Here is a 7,629-nt window from a genome sequence, read left to right on the forward strand (position 1 = left end):
CTATATATGTAGGTCTGGTTATAGCAGAGAAGGGTCTGTACTATATAGGGAGGTCTGGTTATAGCAGAGAAGGGTCTGTACTATATAGGGAGGTCTGGTTATAGCAGAGAAGGGTTTGTACTATATAGGGAGGTCTGGTTATAGCAGAGAAGGGTCTGTACTATATAGGGAGGTCTGGTTATAGCAGAGAAGGGTCTGTACTATATAGGTAGGTCTGGTTATAGCAGAGAAGGGTCTGTACTATATATGTAGGTCTGGTTATAGCAGAGAAGGGTCTGTACTATATATGTAGGTCTGGTTATAGCAGAGAAGGGTCTGTACTATATATGTAGGTCTGGTTATAGCAGAGAAGGGTCTGTACTATATAGGGAGGTCTGGTTATAGCAGAGAAGGGTCTGTACTATATAGGGAGGTCTGGTTATAGCAGAGAAGGGTCTGTACTATATATGTAGGTCTGGTTATAGCAGAGAAGGGTCTGTACTATATAGGTAGGTCTGGTTATAGCAAAGAAGGGTCTGTACTATATAGGTAGGTCTGGTTATAGCAGAGAAGGGTCTGTACTATATATGTAGGTCTGGTTATAGCAGAGAAGGGTCTGTACTATATAGGGAGGTCTGGTTATAGCAGAGAAGGGTCTGTACTATATAGGGAGGTCTGGTTATAGCAGAGAAGGGTTTGTACTATATAGGGAGGTCTGGTTATAGCAGAGAAGGGTCTGTACTATATAGGGAGGTCTGGTTATAGCAGAGAAGGGTCTGTACTATATAGGTAGGTCTGGTTATAGCAGAGAAGGGTCTGTACTATATAGGGAGGTCTGGTTATAGCAGAGAAGGGTCTGTACTATATAGGTAGGTCTGGTTATAGATTAGGGGGAAGAGACCCATATTGTATAGAAATCTCCTTCCTTGTTTCCAAATATAGCACGCCTTTTCTCCAGTGGTGACACTGTAAACGTCTCATAATATCACTGATTTATTGTTGCTAGCTGTTAAGGAGAATGCATTCGCAGGCCACAAAAAATATTTGTTGAGAAGATTGAGCTGTGCTAAGATTAGTGTGGACCTGTTCACAACGACACCCAGTACAAACAGCCATGGGTCCATTCTTACATATGAACCTGCACTCCAGCTCCGTTTGAATATTTTCCCAGAAAACTGTAATTAATGGGCAAGATAAATCAGATGGCCATGAGGCCTTTTCCTCTTCCAAAAGGTATCAGAACATTCTGCTGGGATTTTATTCCACATAATGGGAGTCCTATGAACCCTTTATTCCATATAATGGGAGTCCTATGAACCCTTTATTCCACATAATGGGAGTCCTATGAACCCTTTATTCCATATAATGGGAGTCCTATGAACCCTTTATTCCACATAATGGGAGTCCTATGAACCCTTTATTCCATATAATGGGAGTCCTATGAACCCTTTATTCCATATAATGTGGGTCCTGTCAACCCTGTTATTCCATATAATGAGAGTCATATGAACCCTTTTATTCCAGGGTTCATATGACTCTCAAAATTATTTGGTCACGTACAAACAAGCAAGATTTCTGGCTCTCACAGACCTGTAACTTCTTCTTTAAGAGGCTCCTCTGTCCTCCACTCGTTACCTGTATTAATGGCACCTGTTTGAACTTGTTATCAGTATAAAAGACACGTGTCCACAACCTCAAACAGTCACACTCCAAACTCCACTATGGCCAAGACCAAAGAGCTGTCAAAGGACACCAGAAACAAAATTGTAGACCTGCACCAGGCTGGGAAGACTGAATCTGCAATAGGTACGCAGCTTGGTTTGAAGAAATCAACTGTGGGAGCAATTATTAGGAAATGGAAGACATACAAGACCACTGATAATCTCCCTCGATCTGGGGCTCCACGCAAGATCTCACCCCGTGGGATCAAAATAATCACAAGAACGGTGAGCAAAAATCCCAGAACCACACGGGGGGACCTAGTGAATGACCTGCAGAGAGCTGGGACCAAAGTAACAAAGCCTACCATCAGTAACACACTACGCCGCCAGGGACTCAAATCCTGCAGTGCCAGACGTGTCCCCCTGCTTAAGCCAGTACATGTCCAGGCCCGTCTGAAGTTTGCTAGAGTGCATTTGGATGATCCAGAAGAGGATTGGGAGAATGTCATATGGTCAGATGAAACCAAAATATAACTTTTTGGTAAAAACTCAACTCGTCGTGTTTGGAGGACAAAGAATGCTGAGTTGCATCCAAAGAACACCATACCTACTGTGAAGCATGGGGGTGGAAACATCATGCTTTGGGGCTGTTTTTCTGCAAAGAGACCAGGACGACTGATCCGTGTAAAGGAAAGAATGAATGGGGCCATGTATCGTGAGATTTTGAGTGAAAACCTCCTTCCATCAGCAAGGGCATTGAAGATGAAACGTGGCTGGGTCTTTCAGCATGACAATGATCCCAAACACACCGCCCGGGCAACGAAGGAGTGGCTTCGTAAGAAGCATTTCAAGGTCCTGGAGTGGCCTAGCCAGTCTCCAGATCTCAACCCCATAGAAAATCTTTGGAGGGAGTTGAAAGTCCGTGTTGCCCAGCGACAGCCCCAAAACATCACTGCTCTAGAGGAGATCTGCATGGAGGAATGGGCCAAAATACCAGCAACAGTGTGTGAAAACCTTGTGAAGACTTACCGAAAACGTTTGACCTGTGTCATTGCCAACAAAGGGTATATAAGAAAATATTGAGAAACTTTTGTTATTGACCAAATACTTATTTTCCACAATAATTTGCAAATAAATTCATTAAAAATCCTACAATGTGATTTTCTGGAATTTTTTTCCTCATTTTGTCTGTCATAGTTGACGTGTACCTATGATGAAAATTACAGGCCTCTCATCTTTTTAAGTGGGAGAACTTGGACCATTGTAATGGCGGTCCTATGAACCCTGTTATTCCATATAATGGGGGTCCTAAGAACTCTTTTATTCCATATCCAAGAAGTCCTATGAACACTTTTAGTCCACATAAAGGTAGTCCTATTAACCCTGTTTATTCCATATAATGAGGTCCTATGAACCCTTTTATTCCATATAATGGGGGTCCTATGAACACTTGGCAGAATCTTTTATTGCATATATTGCACATTGTTGCAGGTGATCAGTCGTCTTGCCTCGAGCATAGCCTTTGTCCAATTTGAAATTTCTGGGCCTCTTCCCAGCTCAGTTTCCCATACCCTAATCAGAGCACTTGAGTGACTTTCAACGTTAGAATGTATAGCAGCATAACATGAAGAAATAATGTGTTTAGGTCTTTCATCTTTCAACAGGAGATTGTCCACTTGGGTTCGTATTGGTTTCTGTAGGGGGAACGCCATCTTGGATTCAATCAAATGAAACTATAGCAACGTGTCACCATCAAACATATCTGATATTGACCTTATACCTTTCTGGTACCAGAGGTGGAAAATGATATCAGAGACACCGGGGGAAAGACCTTGTTATTAATCAGCAGAGCCAAAAAGTAATCCTTTCTCCGAAGGTGTTTTGCAAATATCTCTCCAGATCTTTAAAGGTGCTGTTAAGAATGGGGTTATGTTTCACTTCTATGTCGACTGAGTTTCTGTCACCAGTCATAACACTGATTAATGAGTATGGAGATGTGAAGCAGGAGTCATTTTCTGAGCCAATTAGAGCAATGTTAATCTCTGAGCCATTCTGTAGTTATGTGAGCATGACATGCCCAGTTATAAAATAGCGAATGAGGTAGTGCCAGTCCCCCTACATTATACAGTAGCTGCCGTTTACTCATTTTCAACCTCGGTGATTTTCTGTGCCATATAAAGTCTGAGAGGTATTTATTGAGCTCCAAAAAATAATTTTTCGTTATATATAATGGGACCATCTGGAGAGGATAAAGTCTGGGTAAAACATTCATTTGAATCAAATTAATTCTACCCATCCATGATAATGGCAGCTCCATCCATCTGTCAAGTCTTCCTTAACTGCTGTAAATACAGGTGCAAAGTTGCTATTAGACAGATTGTGAAGTTTATTCAAAGATTTTACACCCCCAAAAAATGTAACGGGAAGTCATTCAAATGTTTGTTGTCACTCAAGTTCCCTAGGGGCATAGCTTATATTTTGTAGCCAGAAAAAGAGCTAAACCTCTTAATTAAGTCAATAAGAATGGGAATATATAGTATGAAAATATATAGTATGAAAATGTATGCACTCACTAACAGTAAGTTGCTCTGGATAAGAGCGTCTGCTAAATGACTAACATGGAAAAAATGGAATAGAGGTTCCTGGGTAAGAAATTAATAGAAAAATGTAGTCTGTATACAGAGATATATTGTGGGTTTGTTGTCCAATCTTGACACCTGCAAGACCTTCCTGGGTACGTATAGCCTCTGCCAGGCGCTCTCATACCAAGGCAAATAACAGAGGTGTCAGTGGGCAGTCCTGGTGTGCCTGTCACGCCCTGGCTCTGGGGACTCTTAAATGTTGAGCCAGGGTGTGTAGTTTCCGTGGCTCTGGGGACTCTTAAATGTTGAGCCAGGGTGTGTAGTTTCCGTGGCTCTGGGGACTCTTAAATGTTGAGCCAGGGTGTGTAGTTTCCGTGGCTCTGGGGACTCTTAAATGTTGAGCCAGGGTGTGTAGTTTCCGTGGCTCTGGGGACTCTTAAATGTTGAGCCAGGGTGTGTAGTTTCCGTGGCTCTGGGGACTCTTAAATGTTGAGCCAGGGTGTGTCGTTTCCGTGTTGTGTTTAATTCTATGGTGAATCTCCATTATGTGTAGTTCTATGTTGGCCGGTTTGGTTCCCAATCAGAGGCAGCTGTCGCTCGTTGTCTCTGATTGGGGACCATACTTAGGCAGCCTTTTGGCACCAGTCAGTTGTGGGATCTTGTTCCGTGTTAAGGTATGTTATTTGTCTACCTTGGACTTCACGTTTCGTTTGTTCTTTTGTCGTGTGTTCAGTACGGAAATAAATATGAATGCATATCACGCTGCGCCTTGGTCCTTCTCGTTAATGAACGATCGTGACAGTGTCCCTCTACCTAAAAACAAAATGGTTGACTGTATCCATTTATTACCACAGCGGCCTGAAGGGGCTATAGCTACATGCTGTACCTGAGGCATATCAACTTCCTCCAGTTAACACAATGTTCTCCCACTTCAAAGAAGTAATGGACTTTAAACAGGAATGTCCATTCTACTCGGTCGAATGCCTTTCCCAGCATGCAATAGAGACGCTGCTCTATGCTGTGATCGATCACGGTGTCGTATTATGCTGAGGAGACGTCTGACGTCAGTGAATGAACGCCTTTGCATTATAAAACCAGTTTAGTCAGGCTTTTTTTTCAAATTGGTAGATATCTTCCTAGTCTCCTAGCTAAGGATAAGATCTGGCCACATGATTAAGAGACACAGGCCTATAGCTGGTTTGTTTTTCTTAAGAAGGAGATACCTATCAGCATGGTTTAACATGGGAGGGAGTTTGCCCCTGGTATACATTCTGAGTAGCGGTTCCGTTAAGAAATCTTGACAATTCTTATAAAACCCATCAGGAACTGGGGATTTCCCATTGTTAAGGCTTTTAATCCGCCTCTTGTATTTCTTAGTAATCCTCTGTCTCCTACATGTATTGTTGGGAGAGATAGTTTATCTAGAAAGGATTGCATGTCAGCCGGATTATTGCTGAAGTCTGAGCTGCAGAGTGGCAGGTAGCACTAATGGTATTTATTTCCCTAGTGGTGAATCATTCCACCCCCCCCCCCCCCGATTGGTCCTTAATGAAGGTGTAGCGTCTAGTGCAGTTCTGTTCTTTGCCAGTCTTGAGAGGAGTCGACCTGGTTTATTTCCATGTTCATATAATCTGTGTCCAGCCTGGAAAATAGATGCTTCTGCGCTGTCTGTAAACAGTTGGTCTAATGCTGAATCTTCTGCTCTGTCTGTAAACAGTTGGTCTAATGCTGAATCTTCTGCTCTGTCTGTAAACAGTTCAGTCTAATGCTGAATCTTCTGCTCTGTCTGTAAACAGTTCAGTCTAATGCTGAATCTTCTGCTCTGTCTGTAAACAGTTCAGTCTAATGCTGAATCTTCTGCTCTGTCTGTAAACAGTTCAGTCTAATGCTGAATCTTCTGCTCTGTCTGTAAACAGTTCAGTCTAATGCTGAATCTTCTGCTCTGTCTGTAAACAGTTCAGTCTAATGCTGAATCTTCTGCTCTGTCTGTAAACAGTTCAGTCTAATGCTGAATCTTCTGCTCTGTCTGTAAACAGTTGGTCTAATGCTGAATCTTCTGCTCTGTCTGTAAACAGTTCAGTCTAATGCTGAATCTTCTGCTCTGTCTGTAAACAGTTCAGTCTAATGCTGAATCTTCTGCTCTGTCTGTAAACAGTTGGTCTAATGCTGAATCTTCTGCTCTGTCTGTAAACAGTTCAGTCTAATGCTGAATCTTCTGCTCTGTCTGTAAACAGTTCAGTCTAATGCTGAATCTTCTGCTCTGTCTGTAAACAGTTGGTCTAATGCTGAATCTTGCAGGTTGTAATTCTTCGAAGAGCTGTCTGGAGGAAGTCCTTTTAAATTAATCTTCAAGTTGCCTTATTTTTCACTTTTAAGTCCAACTGTAGTTTAAATGTTTTCTTTCTTTTAACTGCGACATAGGAAATAATATTCCTTATATATTATTGATTGAAGGAGGCACATTGGGGGTTTCATTATTCTCCATATAGAGATTACATTGATTCTTTAAAAAAAATACAGTGAATTGGGGTGTGTTAAATAACGTAGGGTTTAACCATCACCCTGTAAGGTGGGTCAATGACTATGCTGACCTGGGAATGGGCCGACAAACACATGATACCGATATCACAAGACTGTTGGGTCGAAAACCAGTTGTGAAGGTAGAAAGTAGTCAATTCAAGAAATATATTTCTGTCTGGCGGAATAAAAAAATTAAGTCCTTCTCATTGGACGGATCCTCCAGTTTTACCATGCAGACAGAAATCATCACAAATATTATGTATACCCTTAGTTTGCCTAGATACCTTCTGGTTGGGAGGTTTTTGATCGACCAGTGGGTTCAATATACAATTATAGTCTCCTCCTAAAACACAGAACAGAGCCGGCCAGTGAGGCCATATCATTTACAAGTTTTGCAATAAAGGTATTTTCATGAACATTAGGTGCATAAATTGATCCCATATGCTCGCCATATAGAAAACCAGTAATAATCACATACAGTGGGGAGAACAAGTATTTGATACACTGCCGAATTTGCAGGTTTTCCTACTTACAAAGCATGTAGAGGTCTGTAAGTTTTATCATAGGTACACTTCAACTGTGAGAGACGGAATCTAAAACAAAAATCCAGAAAATCACATTGTATGATTTTTAAGTAATTCATTTGCATTTTATTGCATGACATAAGTATTTGATACATCAGAAAAGCAGAACTTAATATTTGGTACAAAAACCTTTGTTTGCAATTACAGAGATCATATGTTTCCTGTAGGTCTTGACCAGGTTTGCACACACTGCAGCAGGGATTTTGGCCCACTCCTCCATACAGACCTTCTCCAGATCCTTCAGGTTTTGGAGCTGTCGCTGGGCAATACGGACTTTCAGCTCCCTCCAAAGATTTTCTATTG

Source organism: Coregonus lavaretus (genome assembly GCF_964263955.1).
Source record: "Coregonus lavaretus genome assembly, contig: HAP1_SCAFFOLD_1581, whole genome shotgun sequence".
In the NCBI taxonomy this organism is placed as follows: Eukaryota; Metazoa; Chordata; class Actinopteri; order Salmoniformes; family Salmonidae; genus Coregonus; species Coregonus lavaretus.